We start from the raw sequence: 23,406 nt of genomic DNA, 5'->3' as shown, positions 1-23,406 counted from the left end.
ATCCTAAAGGAGATCAGTCCTGGGTGTTCATTGGAAGGACTGATGTTGAAGTTGAAACTCCAATACTTTGGCCACCTCATGCGAAGAGTTGACTCATTGGAAAAGACCCTAATGCTGGGTAGGGTTGGGGGCGGGAGGAGAAGGGGACGACAGAGGATGAGATGGTTGGATGGCATCACCGACTCGATGGACATGGGTTTGGGTAGACTCCGAGAGTTGGTGATGGACAGGGAGGCCTGGAGTGCTGCAGTCCATGGAGTCACAAAGCGTCGGACACAACTGAGCGACTGATCTGATCAGAGCTGAAACTATTAATATGACACTTGTTAGTCTTAGATAAAATACTTTTTAATTGATTAGTATGGAGAGGAGAGTAATATAGCAAAAGAATATAGTGCATTAAAAATAAAAATATTTGAGTTGACTTATTAACTTTGCTATTTTTAAAAGTTATTTTTAAAATTCATTTTCTTTTGTAACAAAATGAGTATGCTTATTCATATTGTTCATGGGGTTCCTAAGGCAAGAATAGTGAAGTGGTTTGCCATTTCTTTCTCCAGTGAACCACATTTTGTCAGCGCTCTCCATCATGACCCACCGTCTTTGGTGACCCTCATGGCATGGCTCACAGTTTCACTGAGTTAGACAAGGCTGTAATCCATGTGATCAGTTTGGTTAGTTTTCAGTGATTGTGGTTTTCATTCTGTCTGCCCTATGATAGAGAAGGATAAGAGGCTTGTAGAAGCTTTCTGATGGGAGGGACTGCCTGTGCAGGAATCTGGGTCTTGCTCTGATGGGTGGGGTAATGCTCACTAAATCTTTAACTCAATTTTCTGTTAATGCGTGGAGATGTGTTCTCTCCTTACAGTTTGGTCTGAGGCTAAACTCTGGTAGGGGTAATGACAGTAACGGCAACCTCCTTCAAAAGGACTTACACCACCACTCAGTGGCTACTTGTTGTACTAACTGTTGTATTCAGTGCCTCTGACCCTGCGGCAGGCCTGATAGACAGAGTGCCTGAAGAACTATGGACAGAAGTCACAACATTGTACAAGAAGCAGTGACCAAAACCACTGCAAAGAAAAAGAAATGCAAAAAGGCAAAATGGTTATCTGAGGAGGCCTTACAAATAATTGAGAAAGGAAGAGAAGCGAAAGGCAAAGGAGAAAAGGAAAGATATACCCATTTGAATGCAGAGTTCCTTAAAGAATACCAAGGAGAGATAAGAAAGCCTCCCTAAGGGATCAATGCAAAGAAACAGAGGAAAACAATAGAATAGGAAAGACTAGAGATCTCTTGAAGAAAGTTAGAAATACCAAGGGAACATTTCATGCAAAGATGAGCACAATAAAGGACAGAAATGGTATGGACCTAACAGAAGCAGAAGATATTAAGAAGAGGTGGCAAGAATACACAGAAGAACTGTACAAAAAAGATTTTAATGACTCAGATAACCATGATGGTGTGATCATTTACCTAGAGCCAGACATCCTGGAATGGGAAGTGAAGTGGACCTTAGGAATCATCACCATGAACAAAGCTAGTGGAGGTGATGGAATTCCAGTTGAGCTGCTTCAAATCCTCAAAGATGATGCTGTTAAAGTGCTGCACTCAATATGCCTGCAAATTTGGAAAACTCAGCAGTGGCCACAGGACTGGAAAAGGTCAGTTTTCATTCCAATCCCGAAGAAGGGCAATGCCAAAGAATGTTCAAATTACTGCACAATTCCACTCATTTCACACACTAGCAAAGTAATGCTCAAAATTCTCCAAGCCAGGCTTCAACAGTTCGTGAACCAAGAACTTCCAGATGTTGAGCTGGATTTAGAAAAGGGAGAACCAGAGATTAAATTGCCAGCATCCATTAGGTCATAGAAAAAGCAAGAGAGCTCCAGGAAAACATCTACTACTGCTTCATTGACTATGCTAAAGCCTTTGACTGTGTCGATCACAACAAACTGTGGAAAATTTTTAAAGAGATGGGACTACCAGACCACCTGACCTGCCTCCTGAGAAATCTGTACGCAAGTAAAGAAGTAACAGTTAGAACCAGACATGGAACAGTGGACTGGTTCCAAATTGAGAAAGAAATACGTCAAGGGCCTATATTGCAACCTTACATTTTTAACTTATATGCAGAGGACATCATATGAAATGCCTGGCTGGATGAAACACAAGCTGGAATTAAGATTGCTGGGACAAATATCCAACACTTTATATATGCAGATGACACCACCCTTATAGCAGGAAAAAGAGGAACTAAGGAGCCTCTTGATGAAAGTGAAAGATGACAGTGAAAATGCTGGCTTAAAACTCAACATTCAAAAACTAAGATCATGGCATCCAGTCCCATCACTTCATGGCAAATAGATGGGGAAACAATGGAAACAGTGACAGACTATTTTGGGGGGCTCCAAAATCACTGCAGATGATGACTGTATCCATGAAATTAAAAGACACTTTCTCCATGGAAGAAAAGCTATGACAAACCTAGACAGTGTATGAAAAAGAAGAGACATTACTTTGCTGACAAAGGTCCTTCTAGTCAAAGCTGTGGTTTTTCCAGTAGTCATGTGTAGTTGTTAGAGTTGGACCATAAAGAAAGCTGAGCGCCAAAAAACTGATGCTTTGGAACTGTGGTTTTAGAGAAGACTCTTGAGAGTCCCTTGGACTGCAAGGACATCAAAACAGTCAATCCCAAAGGAAATCAATTCTGAATGTTCATTCCTGAAGTATTGACGCTGATTTGATAAAGTTCAAATCAATCCTGAAGTACTGATGCTGAATCTCCAATAGGTTGGCCACCTGATGCGAAGAGCTGACTCAACTGAAAAGACTCTGATGCTGGGAAAGACTGAAGGTGAGAGGAGAAGGGGATGACAAAGGATGAGATGGTTGGATGGCATCACAGACTCGATGGACATGAGTTTGAACAAGTTCCGGGAGTTGGTGATGGACAGTGATGCCTGGTGCGCTGCAGTCTATGGAGTCACAAAGAGTCAGACATGACTGAGCAACTGAACTGATACTTGTGCAAGACAGGAATCAAATTAATTAATGTATGTGATAGAAATATGTAAGATGCTTTAAATTAAAAATATTATTTTTCTGTATCTAAAAGTATTTGAAATAAAACAAAAAGAAGCACAGATATGAAATATTAAGTACAAAGACAAAAATCAAAAGTTAATTTAGAAACTCTAAGCCTAAGAATAGTTGCTGTAATGAAAGGAGCTCTCAACTTCGTGCTTCCTAAAAGCAAAGGAAAATCGGGACATTTAAGGAGGGGTCCAGGATAGGTCACCCTAAACAATAATAACTGAGCAATGTCATTCCCAACAATAAACTTATCTTGAGCACAAAATTTTAAAATTCTCAAGAAAGTTCTGTTAGTAGCTTATTACTTAACTAAAAACTCCTTGAAATGATCTCAGAGATCCTATGAAGTTTAATTTTACTTGTAGTCATCCAGTAAAAGCCTGAGTTTATTTCCTATCTCAAATAGTCACTTTTAGTTTTCTAGCCTTAATTCTTAAGTTTTTAAAAAATAGAAATTCAGATCAGTGGATCTAAGGCTGGTATATTCTGCCATCTTAAACAAGATCTTAAAATGGAAGAGAATATATGAATTTAGTCCTACCCTAGGGGCTTCCCTGGTGACTGAGACTGTAAAGAACCTGCCTGCAAAGCAGGAGACCTGGATTCTATTCCTAGGTCAGGAAGATCCCCTGGAGAAGGGAATGGCTACCCACTGCAGTATTCTTGCCTGGAGAATTCCATGGACAGAGGAGCCTGGCAGGCTGCAGTCCATGCAGTGGCAAAGAGTCAGACACGACTGGCAACTAACGCTTTCACTTTAGAACATCCCCAAAATATGTTCATCATTTACTGTTCCACTTTTTAACAATCTAAGGAACAATTATGACCACCCTCAAGTTTAGATGTATAGCAGCTTCATTCATGTAGATGTTTCATGATTTATAACTACTGTCATATAGCTTGTCTAGTGAACAACTGGTCAGTATTTAACAAAATAATGTAAGCAAAATACTTGGGACATTGCCTAGTACGTGATAAACACTCAATTAATAATAGCTATTATTATTATTTTATTAATAGCAGGTTTCTTATATAGCTTTTAAGAGTGTTCATTACTATACTGCTATAAAAATAAACTAAAAAAAAAAAAAAAAACTCAGAATTTCCCAATGTTTCAAAATAAAAGTTCAATAGTCTTGTAAGGAAAGTAACAGTTTATTTGAAAAAAAATAAGTCTTTTTAAAACTTTCCAACATTTCTTTTTCTTCACATTCCAACAAAATGTCTTACCATGTAGGGAAGCTTAGCGGATTATGAATCTTTAAGAACCAATGTGAGTGAGGCAAACTTATGTTTATAATTTCTGTCTGTGAACTTCAATAGCTGTAATTTTTAAATCACACTAATGTTTACTTCTCTGGAATACAAGAAACACGGCCCTTTTACAGGACTACTTCTATAAACGGTGCTGCCTGTGTGTAGTGGGATAAGTTATGGCCTAGAATTCTAAGTAGCAGTCCTTGTGTATTTGAATAGAACTGTTCATGAACAAAGACAGAATTTGTCCCAATTCCCAACACAATTGATGACAGAAACTCACAAAGGTTAATCATGTCCTATTTTAAAACATATGTATGTACTAGTGCTTAATTTTGGCAATCACTTTTCACAGATATGTTATTTTGATAATAAATCCTTTTTTTCTTCACTCAATTTTTTTTGTAGGCACATAATTTTAGCCACCACATTGATAGCTACTAACAAAAAGTAATGAACATGCATATAAAATAATTTCATAGTTTTTGTAGACCTCCATTTATTTTATTTGTATTCACAAATCAGTATTAGAGCCCTCTATGAATGAAACATACTACTGTTATTTAAATAAATATACATGTGAAATTACCTCTAATTCTTTCCGAGAGTACACAGTAACTGAAAATTTAATATAAAATCTTTCTGTTAAAAACTTAAAAGCAATTCCAGCAAATCAGTTTTCAATAGAGAAAGAACACTGCCATCAGTAGGGTTTGCCAGGGGTTTGTATTTAATTTAAAAATAAAAGGTCTTGAAAGTCTAAAAAAGATCTGGTAGCTTTTGGAAAATAGGCTAATGTTCTCCAAGTATGAATGTCTGCTAACGGTTTTGATTGCTCTAACAGGATCTTCTGTGAAAGCAGACAATCAGCTTCCTCCAAAGGCCTCAGGATTAAAACACACATGAGCAGGAAGAAGGAGCAACACATTCACTGGGACCTTTTGCAAAATGCCAAAGTAACCAGCTGTAGATAATACATGCAAACTCAGCCTAAGATTGCATTTTGTTGTTGTTCAGTTGCCAAGTTCTTCCCGACTCTTCCCAACCCCATGGACTGCACCATGGCCAGGCTTCCCTCCTTAAAAGACTGCATTCAAGGAGATTTAAAGGAAATTTTAGAGCCTTGAAGCCACAAGCGAGCAAAGTCTTTTTGAAATGTTCTGCCACTCCCTGGAGATTAAGCTTGGAACAAAGCACACTGGTTTTAAGAGTCCAGTACTAAAGTGTTTAGGTGGATTTCTTTTTTTTTAGCATGTTTTCTGTTTTCAATGTGCTCTTGGGAGAAAGTCACAAATAAGTCACTTGGCTCCTGTCCATTTTTAAATTTCTAATTTTGCCACATAAACGTATCACTCTGCATTATCTCCTTAGAGTGAAAGTGAAAGTCGTTCTGTAGTGTCCAACTCTATGCGACCCCACAGACTACAGTCCATGGAATTCTCCAGGCCAGAATACTGGAGTGGGTAGCCTTTCCCTTCTCGAGCGTATCTTCCCAACCCAAGAATCGAACCGGGGTTTCCTGATCACAGGTGGATTCTTTACCAACTGAGCTATTAGGGAAGCCCCTCCTTAAAGTAAGGATGCAAATTCCATAAACAACCATTTCTCAAGAGAATTAGTTTATTAGTTGTGTTAATGTGTCAACTTTTGACATTGTAAAATTAGGATTAGGGTTAGGGTTTGGGTTAGGGTTAGTGTTAGATATTAACCTAGGTTAATAGGTTAGATATTACAAATGCCCAGGAATATGATTACAGTTTCATTCTTTGTGAAAATATCAAAAATTTCAAGTATTAAAAGGGCAGGGCTTTACTGAGCAGTTTTCCTTATGATTTTTTTGCTGCAGAGGTATTATCTTATAATGTTGAAAAACCATCCAAAAATTTACCATCATGTGCAATCAACTGTTTCCATTTTTTAGCATACTTCTCTAGTATCTGTATAACAGTGATATTTAAATGTTGCACTCTACCCATTCAGCTTCTTTCAGAATCTTTTCAAGAAAATACATTCCCCAATTTGACATTTAAGAGTGTTTCCTCAAGCTATCTTCATTATTTTTTTTTATTAATTTCTAGTTATTTGTTCCTGAAGTCTGATGGATAAAGAACCTTTTTTTTTTGAAAAAAATGAAAGCATTAACACAAGTTGCTTGAGCTCTCCTCCTTTAAGATTCAAAATAGAAAAGAAAAATACCTCATTGTTTAACAAAAAGATCGAAGATAATTTGCAAGCTCCTTTGTATTTTATAGGCAGTGACTTCAGCAGCAATGAATATGAAACAGTCGGTGAACTTGAATAACTGTCTTTGATAAATTTAATTTTTAATTGTCTTTATATGTACAATAGTCCATATTTGAGGAATGCTTCCATGGTTCGTAGAAACTGAGTTACTTATTCTAAGAGGCAATATGAAACACATCAGATTCAATACCAAATAAATCCATACTATTTCACCCATTCCAATTATTTCTTTTTGGTATTACAACGAATGACAATAAAAGAAGAAACAACCCAAGTGAATGGGTAAAACTCATAATGTAATCTGACGTAACACAGGTAATGAAGTGGTAAGGCTTGGGCATTACTATGCATCCAGGATTTCTGAGTACATTTGTTTTTTTCAATCCTTGCATCATCAATATGATAAAGCCCAAAAGCAGCTAGCAAGTATCTTCCTTCTATATTTCTCGCCCTCCCTATTTATTGGGTCAGCCAAAAGTTCATTTGGTTTTTAAGCAAAAATAAAAGACATGTTTTTCATTTTCACCAAGAAGTTTATTAAATAACGTATTCACCATTTTGTTCCATTTTTTTTCCTGTCATTTTTCAGGCAACTTCATAATTTTATCTTCCCAAAACTTTTAATCTTTTTGAGCAAAGCACTATTCCGGGTGACTTTTACATTTTCCCAGGGAACTGAAATTTTTTCCATTAAGAGAATTTTGTAAAGACTGAAGTAAATAGAAATCCGAAGGTGCAATGGCTGGTGAATACAATGGGTGGATCAGAACTTCCCAGTCAAGCTGTAACAGTTTTTGCCTGATCATAAAAGAAACATGAGGTCTTAAGTTATTCCTATGGAAAATTATGCATTTTCTGTTCCAGATGCTTTTTGAGTGCTGATTTCAGTTGGTCTAATTGGGAGCAGTATTTGCTGGAATGAAACGTTTGGTTTTCTGGAAGGAGTTTATAATAGAGGATTCCCTTTCAACTCCACAATATACACACCATCACCTTTAGATGAATCCTGGGCTTTAGTGTAGTTGGTGGTAGTTCATTTCACCATAACGTCTTTCATCCCACATTATTGTACAGTATCTGTTTTTCATTGCCCATCACAGTTTGTTTTAAAAATGGAACACTTTGTTATGTTCCAGTAGAGAATCACATGCAGAAAAGAAGTCAAGAAGATTTTCCTGCTTAACTTAAGTGGAACCCAGACATCAAAATGATTGAAATAACCAAGTTGGTACAAGTAATTTTCAACATTTGATCTGGATATTTTGAGTATGTCAGCTGTCTCCTGCATGCTATAACATTGATTGTTCTCAATTAATGTCTCGATTTGATTGCTATCAACTTCAACTGATCTACCTGACCCTGAAGCATCATCCAGCAAGGAATTTCTAATGCAAAACTTAGCAAACCACTTTTGACATATAGAGAAAAATCTCTATACACAAAATCTTGTTTTGCATTTCAGTTGCGTTTTTACCTTTCTTGAAATAATAAAGCAAAATGTGCTGGAAATGTTGCTTTTTTCTCTCTCATCTTCAGTATTAAAATGGCTACACAAAAATTCATTAATTTTCATAATTTTTTAAAGTTCACGCTGATATGACAGCTTTCACAATACAACCTAACAAAATTGTTCAAATGAAATTAAAAACAACTAAGTACTACTAGAGACATCTTATTAAAAAAAAAAAAAAAACACACACAAATGAATGCTTTGCCCAATCCAGTAACTTCTACTATAGACCTGTGAATAAGAAGGCGATGGAGCAAGAATCTATTTCCTTGTATCTCTCTGGTAAGTAATAACATCTGGACAAGATTCAGATCAGACTTAGGGATAAAGTTGATACTGGCATACAGGCTTGTAACTTTCCAGTTCTGCTACACTAAAATAATAGAGATACATGAAAAGAGGCCCCTAAGTCTGGACACTGTAGCTAAGCATAAGCACAACACAGAGTTATGAAAACTGTCAAAAGCTGTTTAGTCAGAAATGGTAATTTGAGTTAAGTTCTGAAAAACACTGTTTTCCTATGAAGTGTTGAGATACAATTTGACTTCTATGTGGACAGGGATAAAATCAGTATCCTGCTTTCTCTTGTCTAGAACCTAATATTTTTGACCCATTCCTAAATGGTCAATGAACAGTCATCAGGGGGCAGGACTTACAAGAAAACACACAAACCACCTCTCCTCACCTATAGTAGTTTAACTTACCAAACAGAGAAGAGGCAAATTTTCAGTGTAATCTCTCCTACCAGACACGTGTATTAGCAAGTTTAGGCAAATGTACAGAAAGGAGACTTAAACTAGTAAAAAATAAACTGAGAATGCATCTCTTTCATAAGCTTGAAAAGAGATAAGGACAGGATTCTCAAGTGAGCCCAATGAAGCCTAGTTTGATTTTAGTCTCTGATAGCTAAGCCGTATATTTATTTAATTGCATATGTGTACTAAGTTCATACCCCACTCTGTGTGACGCTATGGACTGTAGCCCTCCAGGCTCCTCTCTCCATGGGATTCTCCAGGCAAGAATACTGGAGTGGGATTGCCATGCCCTCCTCCAGGGGATCTTCCACACCAGGGATCGAACTGGCATCTCTTATGTCTCCTGCACTGGCAGGTGAGTTCTTTACCACTAGTGCCACCTGGGAAGCCATTTATTTAAGTAAATAAGGTAAAAGAAGGAAGGTTTATACACATTTCATTCTTAGGTTACCAATCATAACTCATCATACTTATTTTCAAAAGCAAATATATATTGGAACACAATTCAAGCAATAGTGAGTGAACATTTAATGTATGTCTGACATTGAATGATAAGGCAGTAAAATTGAGTAGGGCACACTCTTTGTCCTCAATTTGTTCACAATTGTGGAGAAGAGATATGAGGAGAAGAAATATGAACTCAGCTAACTCAGCACTAGACGGTGGTTCTACTGAGATTTGTATACGAGTAGAGAGGGCTGGAATTGATCCTCTGATTGGGAGTGCAGGGTGGGAGCAGCAAAGGTTTAAAAAGGGCTTGGAGGATGACTACAGATTGTTGTTCTTGTCTAGATACTAAGTTCATTTCCAACATTTGCAACTCCATGGACTGTAGCCCACCAGGCTCCTCTGTCCATGGGATCATTCCAGCAAGAATACTGGAGTGGGTTGCCACTTCCTTCTCCAGGAGATCTTCCTGACTCAGCGATCAAACTCACACCTTCTGCACTGGCAGGCAAATTCTTTACCACTGAGCCACCAGGAAAGCCTGACTACAGATACTACAGATTATAGAAATGAATGGAATAATGGTAGAGCTTAAGCGAGGGTTCAGGAGAAGAAAAGAACATTCTGTATTCTGAGACTGGTTGACTGGAACCCATGAGTACAACCTAGTGCACACAGGCAGGTGTGGCAAGTGATGAGGCTGGAGAGGCAAGCCGGGCCCTGACTGTGACATAATTGAACTTGTGTCATAGGTTTTAGAAAGAAAATGCTGACAGTCATGCAGGAAAGGAGAAACATAAATAACTAGAATTTTAAAAGCCTTTCTAACATCATGAGACAATTCTGAAATCAATTAGGATAAAAACAGTGGGAGTAGAAAGGAGAGGACAAATGTCAGATATTTTGGAAGTACGGGACATTGTGATAGTGCGAGAGAAGTAAGGAAAAAGAGAGAGACAAGGCGTTTCTATGTAAGGGCAAATGATCACATCATTAACAGGAAATACGAGAGGAAGTGGAGATTGGAGGTCAAGATGGAGCATGAAAAAATAATTCACCAGTTTCTGATAGGTCAAACTGAGAGTTCTATGAGTGATCTAACTGATGCTGTCAGGAGGTAGGTGAAAGTCAGACTGATGAGGTAAAACTGAGACCTGCTGAGGGGTAAGTGAGGACCAAACCCATGGTATTGGCTAAGGCTAGGTTGAAGGGATACAGCCTGCAGTCTCCTATGCTCTGTGCACTAGGGTCTAGCATTTAAATGTGTCCTTTTGGATATCAGATACTGCTTTCTTTAGACCATTGTTCCAACCATCAGTATTTATGTACCCCTCCACATTTAGCATCAAATCAAACAAATCCAATTCTACTGTTTTCCCTCTACCATTTTCAACTATCAATTCCTTCAGCTACTCTGTTAACCATCTTCTAAATATTTTCTGTGTCTATCCACTTTCTATTACAAGTACCCATGTCCAAGGTATATTTATTCCTTACCTGGATTTTTGTAAGAGCTCTTAAAAAATATTATGGATATTTTAAAATGTGGTATGCACAAAAGTAATGGGGGTATTACAACACTCCCATATGTCAACCACTTACATCAAGATTTGCTGTATCTGTTTCATCTAAGCTTTTGCTTTTTTTCTGCTTTTTTCCTTATTTTGCTAAAGGATTTTAAAAGAAATTTTGGACATCGTATTACTCTTATCCATCTCAGTGTGCATCTCTAAAAAACCGACATTGTCTTATATAACCATTATATTATTATCACAGTTATAAATTAATATTTATCATCTATTATTTTATACCCATTCTATAATCAATTAAATTTCTTCAGTTGTGCCCAAAATATCTTTTTTTTTCTGTAGTTTGATCAAGTGATCCAAGTGAGGTTTGCCCATTATATTTAATTTGATTTGGGTTTTGCTTATTCTCCCTAGAGTAACCCTGTTTCCTTCTTTTCCCCACGCCTGTAACTAATCTGGGATGACCCACTTCCTGGATTAGTCTGGTCACTTCCTTTTGAGTGTTGTTTAATGTTCCTAATTCTCTTTATTTCCAGTAGGTGGAGATTACCTCTAAAGATTTAAATAAATTCACATCATCTTTTGACAAGACAAGGATGAGATAGTTGGATGGCATCACCAACTCAATGGACATGAGTTTGAGTAGGCTCTGGGAGCTGGTGATGGACAGGGAGGCCTGGCGTGCTGCGGTCCATGGGGTCGCAAAGAGTCAGACAGGCTGAGCGACTGAAGTGATCTAATTAGCTTTGAGAGTTTCTTTGCTTTCTGGCACAGCCAGATGTCTCTGGCTGATATTGTGCCTAGAACAGTACTAAGCACACAGTAGAAACAATAATTACTGAATGAATAAACCCACTTTGGCTATCCACTTGACATTCATGTTTATTATCACCTACTGCCTTGAGGTTCTTTTCTTATGTCTTTGAGAATTTGGAGAAAGTTTCTTTTCTACCTAATATCTTGCTTGATTAATGCAATGCTGTTATCTGTGCGGATGAGGAAAACTAGTCCCAGTAGTCAAGGATAATGGTCAGAAGAACATATTAACTGAGAACTGTTAGAAGCTGAGAATTGATGCAAGAGACCAGTGAAGGGAAATAATATTAATACTAAATCTGGATTGAGCACTAATGGCATCACTGTGAGTTCCGGATATTTTCATCCCTGTCATTTGAGTAGATAAAGTCAATGAATGTCTCCTTGTTATGATGTAAACAAATAAATTCCCTACATTTTGAGTTGGTTTATGGAAATTAGGCTTACTTTTTTTTTTATATTTTCTTTCTTGTACCTATATTTTTGCCACTCCTATTAAGTCTATTTGATATCCTAATAGATATTTCCATATACTTTACACTTTATTTTTCTTCTTGTACAATCAAGGCCTCCAAGTTAGTTTACTTGTCATTCTTTAGCAGCAACTTATGCTTCTCTCCTCTAGAATTTCTTTGCCACCTGACCCAACTCCAATATCTATTTCCTTAGTTATAAGACTGTCTTCTCTTGATAAAAAAAAAAAAAAAATAGTACTGACTGGTAGAATACATTTTGCAACAATTTATGTAAATTATCTTTCTTTTCCTGTCAGGAAATAAATTTATTAGCAATATTTTAATACAGAAAATAATATATAATTGGTACTTCAATAGTATTTATTTTAGCCTATTCTTTGCAGCCAAAGATAGAGAAGGTCTACACAGTTAGCAAAAACAAGACCAGGAACTGACTGTGGCTCAGATCACGAACTTAAAATTCAGACTTAAATTGAAGAAAGTAGGGAAAATCACTAGACCATTCAGATATGACCTAAATCAAGTCCCTTATGATTATACAGAAGAAGTGGCAAACAGATTCAAGGGATTAGATCTGATAGAGTGCCTGAAGAACTATGGATGGAGGTTCATGACATTGTACAGGAGGTGGTAATGAAGACCATCCCCAAGAAAAAGAAATGCAAAAAAGGCAAAATGGTTGTTTGAAGGGGCCTTACAAATAGCTGAGAAAAGATGAGAAGCAAAAGGCAAAGGAGAAAAGAAAAGATATACCCTTAGCAAGGAGAGATAAGAAAGCCTTCCTAAGTGAACAATGCAAAGAAATAGAAGAAAACAATAGAATGGGAGAGACTAGAGATCTCTTCTAGAAAATTAGGAATACTAAGGGAACATTTCTTGCAAAGATGGACACAATAAAGGACAGAAACGGTACAGACCTAACAGAAGCAGAAGGTATTAAGAAGAGGTGGCTAAAATACACGGAAGAACTATACAAAAAAGATCTTCATGACCCAGATAATCACGATGGTATGATACTCACCTAGAGCCAGACATCCTGGAATGTGAAGTCAAGTTCACTCACTCCTTTCTCTTATTTTTGACAGTCTCATTCAGAACTGTAACCCATTTATTACATCAAGCCTTCTTTGATCTTCAACCTTTCTATCTGATTCTTTCCCCTGGAACCACAAAATACAACTGAAGTATACAACTGACAAAGACCAAATTCTTCTTATAACTAGCCTTAATTCAAGGTTGTGATCTACAACTCTTTATTTTCAGAACCAAAGCTTTGAAAAGAACAGCACATACTTTTCTCATTTACCACTTCCTAGCTATGACCAAATAGCTAATCTAATGTTAGTTCATCTTCTAGGTTCTTACTAGATTCCCTATTTTAATTTTCATTAAAACATTTGACAAATACTTTCTCTCCATCACATCCCTAGTCCTTGGCTAACTGCTATACTGCTCATCACAGCATGTCCATCCTTTTTGACATTCTTGCCTTGGGGGAGAAAGATAAGGCATGACCATAGCTACTAACAAATCATAAAAATTGTGAACATATTTAAGATGCCAATGAGAAGTAGACTTTGCATTCATGGCTATATGTAATGTCCATTTGTGCTAATGTAATCAGTCCATTTACATAAAACTGATTAGCTACTTGAAATGACAAGACTAGTCCCTTCACAAGAGTAGTCAGTCCTTTGTACTGATATGATAATCTCACTTACTTTGCTGTACTTTGTTATTTATGCTATTTTATCTGGCCTCAAAGAATAGGTTTGACTGACTCTCTGGCATTGAATTGACCAAACTAAACAATTGTGCTGAAACATACCGCCTCACTTCAAGGCAAAGAGATGGGGAAACAATGGAAACAGTGACAGACTTTTTTGGGGGGGGCTCCAAAATCACTGCAGATGGTGGCTGCAGGCATGAAATTAAAAGACGCTTGCTCCTTGGAAGAAAAATTATGACAAACTTAGACAGCATATTAAAAAGTAGAGACACTACTTTGCAGACAAAGGTCTGTCTAGTCAAAGCTATGGTTTGTCCAGTAGTCATGTATGGATGTGAGAGAAATAAAGCTGAGTGCTGAATAATTGATGCTTTTGAACTGTGGTGTTGAAGAAGACTCTTGAGAGTTCCTTGGACTGCAAAGAGATCCAGTCAGTCAATCCTAAAGGAAATCAATCCTGAATATTCATTGGAAGGACTGATGCTGAAGCTAAAGCTCCAATACTTTGGCCACCTGATGCGAAGAGCTGACTCATTAGAAAAGACCCTGATGCTGGCAAAGATTGAAGGCAGGAGGAGAAGGGGACAACAGACGATGAGATGGTTGGATGGCATCACCGACTCAATGGACGTGGGTCTGGGTAAACTCCGGGAGTTGGTGATGCACAGGGAGGCCTGGCGTGCTGCGGTTCATGGGGTCGCAAAGACTCGGACACAACTGAGCGACTGAACTGAACTGAACTGATACAGGTCACAAAAATTAAAATAAATCATATTTTGACAAGATTTTTATAGATATATATAGGATATTATAAAATACAGAGGAACTAATTTAGATTGAATTGAAACAATGGAAGGACCAGTAATTGTCTTTTGAAGGAAATGACACAAGTTAAGACTTGCAGAATGAATATGTGTGAAGTAAAGTAAGGCATGAGAAAACACCCTTACTGGCAGGTTGCACGAAACACAAGAAGAACTAAAATTGTGAAAGACCAAGCCAGTTTAAATAATTCAAACTGAGTTGCAATAAGGAGTTCATGCAGAAGGTAAGCTATACAGGATGAAGGAATATATCTAAGATGAGGCTGAAAAGGCAGATGGCTAATTCTCAGATTCTGATAAGTTTCCTGCAGAATCTAGTCACTGTTACACACTGTCTGAACAACAAGTCTGTCCTAGGGCTGCTCCTTCTATGCTCCCAAGAAATGTTTTATTAGCTATAGTGGTTTAATAAATCCTTTCTTTCTTTATATCTATTTTTTGATAATGTTTGCCCTACCTAGAAGAACATCATTTTCCTAGCAACTTTGAACAGACTTTTGAATCACTGGCCTAATCCAGGCTTTTGAGATTAAAGGATTTTGAAAAAAAATTGTTTTGAAAAGAAAGAAGATAGACTATTGCCCTTGGAAATTAGTGGTGATCTGCAAGGCTGTCTGGTGCACTCGTTAAACTGGAACTGGAAATACTTTCATCACTCACTATTATGAAGGATTCCAGAACTTGTTGATTCAGGTAATTCATGTATACTTTTACAGATACTGAACCTTTGCTATGTACAAAGAGCTCTCTCTATTTTAAGGAGAGGAAACAGCAGCTTGTAATTGATCAAAGCTAGTAGCTGGGTTTTCTGTCACTATTTTTTAAGTTCTCTGGTAGAAGAGCATGTTACCATAAAAGCCTGAAAACTGTTGTACACAGGAGGAGTTATCTGTGGGGTTATTTAGTATCGATGTTTCACTGACTGTTGTAATTTCCCAGCTCCCCAAGCACTCTCTGAGAAGATCCAACATCATCAATCAATAGTGTCAGAAGAATGTTTTATTAACTTATTTTTCTCTTCATCATAGGGCTAAAGAAATCCACAGCTTGACACATTGCTTTCACCAGTTCATTTTACAAGAATTGCTTGGCTCTTTGTATTTCACCATAAGTCCAACAACCTGATATTCTTTGGAGGTGCCAAATTCTAGGGGCGCCCTAGAGACCAAATTTTTACTTTCTTGTTAAGCATTGGGACATTCAACATGAGAATATGTGCAAACAGACAGATAAGGTTTAACAATGAGCTAACAGAAGAATAAGCAGTCTTTTGACTCCTATTATAATGTCCTTTTTATTAGAGAGTATAACATGCCAAATTGAGTAATCTGTAAGAAAGGTAGTGATACTACCAAAATGATACTATTTAAGGACTGACATCCATGTCATTATCACAACCATTCATCACCTTTATGCTCCAATTAGCCTCTATCTTCTGTAATTATATCTTGCCAGTAAATTTCAGAATTATATTACTAAGATTGTAGACAAACAGCAATTTGAGTTTTAAAAATAAACTAAAGGTTTGCAAGCTATTTTCCATTTCACTTCTTACTGGAATCTTCTAGCATAAATATAAAAGATGAGCATAACAAATACATCACTCATTAGAAAGAGTATTTTCAAATAAATATTCAAAAAAGTATTTGAAATAACTATGGAAAAAAAGTGAATTCACTCATCCTAAAATATAGTATAAATTTAGTAAATTGTGGGGGAAATGGGGTCACTTTGTAAGAGTTGCCACTGAGATTTTGTCAGCCTAACTTAAGAGAAGAGTAATTATTTTCACTCTTTTCAAATACAATAGTAGTTGGGAGGGAAGGATGAATGAATAGGCTGAGCAGAGAGGATTTTTAGAGCACTTAAACTATTCTCTACAGTACTACACTGGTGGATATCATTATACATTTGTTAAAATCTCTAATACACAATACACAAATACATAGAATTAACCCTAATTAAACTATAGAATTTGGGTGATAAGGATGAGTTAATGAAGGTTCAAATTTATAACAAATGTTTAACACTTTTGTGGGATTTTGCTAATGGGGGAGGTTGTACATGCAGGGAAAAGGGTATATGTGATCTCTCTTCACTTTTAGCTCAATTTTACTGTGGACCTAAAACTACTCTACAAAATAAAATGTGTTAATAATAAAACAAATTTGTTTTTGTTTATAATAAAATGTTTTTTTGTTAATAATAAAACAAATGCTTGTAGATATTGAAATTCCAGTATGAAAGTATTTCCTTCATTCTTGCCAATGTTACTATTGATTACTCACTCAGTCATGTCTGACTCTTGTGAACCCATGGACTGTAGGCCACCAAACTTCTCTATCCGTGGGACTTCCCAGGCAAGAATACTAGAGTGGGTTGACATTTCCTTCTTCAACGCAGCGATCACATTTGCATCTTCTCCATTGGCAGGCAGATTTTTTACCACTGAGCCACGTGGGAAGCCCCAGTGTTACTATTACTGAACTTTAAATGTGTGCATATTTGTGGATGTCAAATTGTATCTCTTTGTTGGATTGATTTGCATTACACTGATTACTCATAAGACTAAACATTTTAAATATACTATAGCCATTCATTATTCCTCAGTACTATAAAATAATTTTTGCTTTTGAAAATGGGGTCTTTTATTGCACTTTTTAATGTTATTGCTGTTGTATAGAAATACTATTGATACTTGCATGCTGATCTTAACAATCATCAACCTGACCACACTCTTTTTTAATTTTAATAATTGTCTTTATATTTAATTGAATATCTGCAAGTAATATTTTTTTTTAAATTTTTTCTTTGTATTCGTTATAACTTTAGCATTTGTGCTGACATAATCTTGAATAGATGGGATGACAGCACGCACCATAAGGGCTTCCTTATGGTGGCTCAGTGGTAAAGAATCTGCCTGCAATGCAGGAGAGCTGGGTTCGATCCCTGGGTTCGAAGATCTTCTGGAGGAGGGCATGGCAACCCACTCCAGTACTCTTGCCTGGAGAATTCCATGGACAGAGGAGCCTCATAGGCTAGAGTCCATAGGGGTCGCACAGAGTCAGACATGACTGAAGCCACTAAGTAGCAGCAGCAGCATGCACCATACTTTATTACTAATTTCAGAGAGTAAATTTTGCAATGAAATATGAAGTTTTGTGATGGTGTGTTAATGGATCCCTTTCACACAGTAAAGAAAATTCCATTATCTCATTTGCTAGGAAATATAAAATCACAAGCAAAGGTCAAATCTTAACCAGTTATTTTATTGCATTGATTGAAATAATCATAGAATTTTTCTCCCTCAACCACTTAATGTGGTGAGAGCTTCACTTTGCTGATTTTTTTTCAAAATTTCACATGTAATAATAAAAATATTTCAAATATCCAGAAAATACCCAAATTATATGATAATATTAGGAAATGATAACATTTCTGCACCTCTGAATGACATTTTTCATTCTATACAGAAAACATGCCCTACAAATACCCCTGAAGCTTCCCTTTTTGTCTTTTTTCTCTCCCTCCTTCCCTAGCACTGAATTTGTTGTATATCATCACAATGTATTTTATACTTTCACTTCATATATATGCATTCATAAATAATGTATTCATTACATATAAGATGAACCTTGTGTCATCTTTTGACTTGTCCTTTTTTCCCCAATATTTTATTTTTTGAGATTTACCTCTATTATATGTTTTCTTCATTTAGTTTTATTGTTCTTTATCATTTCACTATGTGCTTATGCATAGTTGGATAATTTTGCTTTCTCTACTTCAAACAGTAAATTCAATAAATATCCTAGCTGAATCTCCTTATGCACAGGTATAGGGTTTTTTCCCCAAGGATATGTTGCTGCATATAGAGCTGCTGTGTCACAGAATATGGACATTTCAGTTTTACTCAGTGCTAACTATGCTCTCCACAGCGGCTGTCCCAGTTTTCAGTCGTACTACATTTTATAAATTCCATACGTCATGTTGATGTGTTTGTTATTAACAGATATAAGTTTTTGGCTATGTAATGGCAGTGAAATATCATCTCTTTTTAATTTTCATTTCTCTGGTTCCTGTGCAATATCTGTATAAGCCTTTGTGCTATAAACCTACAGGAGTAGTAACTTTTGGTTTTAAATGATGAGAAATTTTTGCTTCTTCCACCTCAATTAAAGACAGATCTTTTAAAAAATATTCCCTTATGAATGGTTTATTTCTAATTTACCTTTATTCTGAGAGTATAGCCTTTTGGGGAAATGGCTTCCAGTTGGCTCTCCTAGGAGGCTCACCATCTTGGCTTTTTTTGTCCATGTATCCCACAAGTTCGTCAAAATGTAATTTCAAAGTCACCTAAGCACAGAAGATATCTCCAAGTAGAAGCTATCTTGCAAGAATAGTTATCTTTTGATTGCCCATTTTTAATCTATCTCTTGGGCCTCTGAGTATTTCTTAATTTATGATCATCTCTATTTAATATGGAATTAGAAATATTAAAAAATAATATCCAGCATTTTAGTCTTTTCAATGGGCAGATTGCCCACATTGTCAAAAATAGACTCATTATTTTCTTTGTCTTCCTTACTAAACTATATTTTCTGCCAGGCAAGTTTCCATGTCTGCATTGTTCATCATTCCAACTAGAACCCACACTGTTGCTGGCATCTCAAGTTGGTGGAAAAAAATTGGCAAAGAGTAAGCTGGTGAAAAAAATTATATAATGAATGAGGAACTACACATGGATAAAACTAAATCTCAAATTATTGGACATGAAACATTGGGCAGAGATATTTACTTAAAACAGAAGTACTTTCCAATAGAAAATCAGTGAGTTTTATGTCAATAATACTTATTAATACCTGATGAACTAAATTGGTTTGCACCAAAAGCCCCAGAGGGACATGGAATGAACACACATTTGCTAAGTAGAAGCTCAAAGTTTCAGTTCTACTTCTGATAGTCTGTATTTCTGTAATTTTTGCTGGTAATTTAATATCTCTGAGGGCCAGTTTCCTAATTTTTAAAATTTAAACCTCATTGTGTTATGGGTAGTGCATTAAATAATAAACATTCAAATAACAAGTGAATTTTACCCTCCAAAATGTAATACAGCATCACTGCAGTATTTCAAAAGAATCAATGTCTGATCAGAATTTCATGACTGCATTCACCTCACTTCTATCGTAAATATCAGGGAAAATGAGATTCCTAAATGTTTTCCCCTTAGAAAATCATGAGTGATTACCATCATTTTCCTTTTGTGGAAACACCGTATTATTTTCATTGATTTTTCATTTAAAGCAATTTTACAAGTACAGACATGAGAGTTTGCCATTTGGTAGCAAATTAAAAATTGCTCTATAAGCCAAATTACTTCAGTGGTAAATAATAGGTTTTGAATGTAAGTGATTTATCTTTCTCTCTGAGTGAAAGTGTTAAGGAAATTATGGGATATACACTGGCTAATGTTTCTGTCAAGGATAAATATAAGCTAGCCTAAGACTGTCAACTGAATGGAACAAAAGTATATTTACATCCTACTCTATATAAAATAACTGCATGGTGATTCCCACAAGGAATTTGTTTCCTCTTCAGGGGAGAAACAGAAAACCTGGGGGTAAGCAAATAAAAAATAAAGCAAAATATAATAATGAAGGAACAAAATAAGTGCCAGATTTTAAAGGTTCACAAAGAGCTTGAGCTTTAGTATGAATGGTATCTGAAAAGGCTTTCTAGATTATGTGACATTTTAGGCTACCCTTAATAAGTTGAGCAGTTTTTGTGGTTTCAGGTTATAATTAGGAGGAGAGATACTTAAAAGAAGAAATGGCATTTTAGGTAGAAGAAAGAATAAAGAATTCTGATCATATTTTGAAATGACTTCACATTTAAATGACGTGAAGTATAAGAAATTAGTAATACTAAAGATGAGGTAGAAATTAAATTTGGGGATAGATTATGGAGATTTAAGCAAGGGACACCTTTAAGATTTTTGAATTAGGAAGTTATAAAACATGAGCTGAATTTGGGAAATCTAATTTGGCCATTGTCAGGAGAATCAATTAAGTGGACCAGCGTAGGCCACACAAGACACAATAAGGTTCTTCTCTGGGGTACAAGCAGTGGGAATCAATAGAGTAGATGAGAAAAGCATGACAGGAAAACTATCAACGTTGGCAGGGGACTGACTCAGAGTGAGAGAGGAGGAGGTGTCAGAGATAATTATGAGGTCTCCAGAGAGAAGGATGATAATGGGTAGATGGAAATGAGACTTGTCAAGAAGATAAGTTATCTTCAGGCAAGGAGCACTGGGTGCTGATTAGAGCTTAGATAAATTAAAATGCCACAAAGTATAGAAATTATGGTTTGGACTTGTGTTACATGTGTCTTCCTGAGTTACCTGAGTCTTCCCTACATTTGTGGCTCCATTTTTTTTTTTTTTTTTAATTATTAAAGTGCATAGGTAGAACTTAACAGTCATGGATAATAGTTCTGAGGACTTTAACAGCCCTGAGCCATCCGATTCCACACTAGCCTAAGCCACCAAGAGTCCTACTGACTGGCCAAGTTCAGATCAGAACTTGTTCAGCGTGGAAGAAGGAAGACCAGAGTGCATTCAAGACTAAATACCCATTTTACTCAAACAATCTTAATCCTCTGTTTCTTGTGTTATCCCACCAAGTTGCAAATAACTTTTAGAATGTTATCATTGTCTGTGGTTGTATTCAGATGTAATCACGGGAAATAACTGTTTAACAGAAGAAATCAAAAACATTTTCAGCTACTTGTTTATAGATCACCCATTCACAACCAAACGCCACGTTTTAAATGCAAGTTGTGGTAGTTGTGGTGGTATCATTGCCTTTTATATTAAAAAAAAAAAAAGTACGTTCTTCAACTAAATTGTTAAAACACAACAAAAAATTGTGAAAAAAACTCAGGACTACCTAAGGAACTGTCTTAGATACACTTCCTTTGTGGAAAAAAAAAGAATACAAACTTTTTTTTTTTCTCATAGCAAATTCAGACTAGTTGAAATACTGAGTCTACCAGGAAGCTATTCCTAATGCCAGACAATATGAAAAGATCTGGAATGTCACTATAATAATTGCAGGTGGTAAGGAAACATTCTTTACGGATTTCTGGCTTTCTCCTAAGATAACTGAAAACCCAGAAATGTACTCTAACGATTTAACTTATTACTTAAAACATATCCAGGTTTGGTACATCTAGGGAAAGCCAGGGAATATAGAGAGATTCTTCTCCTAAGCAGCAATGCTCTCAACATTCACCCAGAGGGTTGTCCTATTATAAACATCATATGTCCACCAAAGCTAAAGGATATTTAATCTTGTGGGTTAATTAAAATATAAAGTTTCCCTTTCCATTGCCCATTTTTTTTCTACTACTATCCATCCCATATCATTTGCATATGTCAGTTGGCATTTATTTCCTTTTTCTCTAATCCTTTAGAATTCTGTATTTTTATAAGCTCATAAAGTATACAGTCTACCTTTTTCATGAATGTTCTGTGCCTAACTTCATACAGCATATCCCAGCACTTCCATTAGCAAAAGGTAACTAAAATTACAGAAGGAAGCAGTATTTCCAATCACCATGCCCACAGCTTGGGCAGCTGATTTTCAGGTGTTTGGTAACACCTGTTAAGGTTGTTGGGCAAATATATCTTCTACAGCAGAGGGCATGAAATAATTAAATAGCAAGATCCTCTGGGAGAATGTATTTAAAATTTAACAGAGAACATGTCAGGACAACTATGTTCTGTCCAATAGAAGCTCTGGATTTTTATTAAGGAAACGTTCAGGAATTTATTATGACCATTGTTTAAGATAATAAAAAAATAACTTGTTTTCCACCTTTATCACTATAGCAAACTAGTTCAGGATAATTAGAAAGTCAGATTACACACACACATACATTATTTCAGAAATAGTAAATAAACAGTGGATATACTGTAGAACATACTGGACACAGCAACTCTCACTGGCAATAAAATTGATAAAAAGTTTACATAAAATGATCTTTGAAAAAGCACATGAGCAAAGTCTAGGAGTAAGCATCCTGATAGGCAAGAGTATACTGATCTGTGTAAACTATTAGTGACCAGGGATAGCACAGGACAAGAATAAAATACAGAGTAGAAAATAATCCAAGCAAACAAATCCAGACAAAAGTGGAGAAAAACAAATCTTAGTAATAGCAGGGCTTCTCTGAGAAGACCTCAGCACTGACATTAGAGCACCACAGTATCATGGCTGTTCTTCAAGAATCTGCTCATGACAGTTGAAAACAGAACATGGAAAGGTCCCATTGTGACATGAGAAATAAACAACGCAAAACTCTTTATGTTTTGTCATAGATATCTACACTGAATGACCCCTGTCAATTCAAAGCAGTCAAGATTTTTTATGGATACATGCTGGAACATACCTTAAGGATTAAAAGTAAAAGAAAGAAAGTGAAGTCGCTTAGTCTTTTCTGCCTCTTTGCAACCCAATGGACTGTAGCCTACCAGGTTCCTCTGTCCATGGGATTTTCCAGGCAAGAATACTGGAGTGGGTTGCCATTTCCTTCTCCAGGAGATCTTCCCGATCCAGGGATTGAATCCAGGGCTCTCACATTGTAGGCAGACGCTTTACCATCTGAGCCACCAGGGAAGCAAAAGCTAGATATAAATTTATTATTTCCTTCAAGCTACT

General features: G+C 36.3%; 1 protein-coding gene across 4 annotated transcripts in view; it reads right to left on the bottom strand.

The window, feature by feature from the left end:
* The window catches only part of LOC145509640 (uncharacterized), a 596,722-nt gene that overhangs the window by 567,783 nt on the left and 5,533 nt on the right, over nucleotides 1-23,406 (bottom strand). The window contains exon 2 of one of the 4 annotated variants that reach the window (XR_014056258.1): nucleotides 13,155-13,293. The exons of the other annotated variants lie outside the window; for them this stretch is intronic. The gene's annotated coding sequence lies outside the window, so the exon portion shown is untranslated. The remainder of the gene's footprint in view (nucleotides 1-13,154; nucleotides 13,294-23,406) is intronic. 4 annotated transcript variants of the gene reach the window in all.

This window comes from Giraffa tippelskirchi, chromosome 6 (assembly GCF_054371585.1).
Source record: "Giraffa tippelskirchi isolate mGirTip1 chromosome 6, T2T-mGirTip1v1.2.pri, whole genome shotgun sequence".
Classification (NCBI taxonomy): domain Eukaryota; kingdom Metazoa; phylum Chordata; class Mammalia; order Artiodactyla; family Giraffidae; genus Giraffa; species Giraffa tippelskirchi.
Note: the sequence above shows the minus strand (reverse complement) of the source record. Positions and strands in the feature narration are given on the sequence as shown.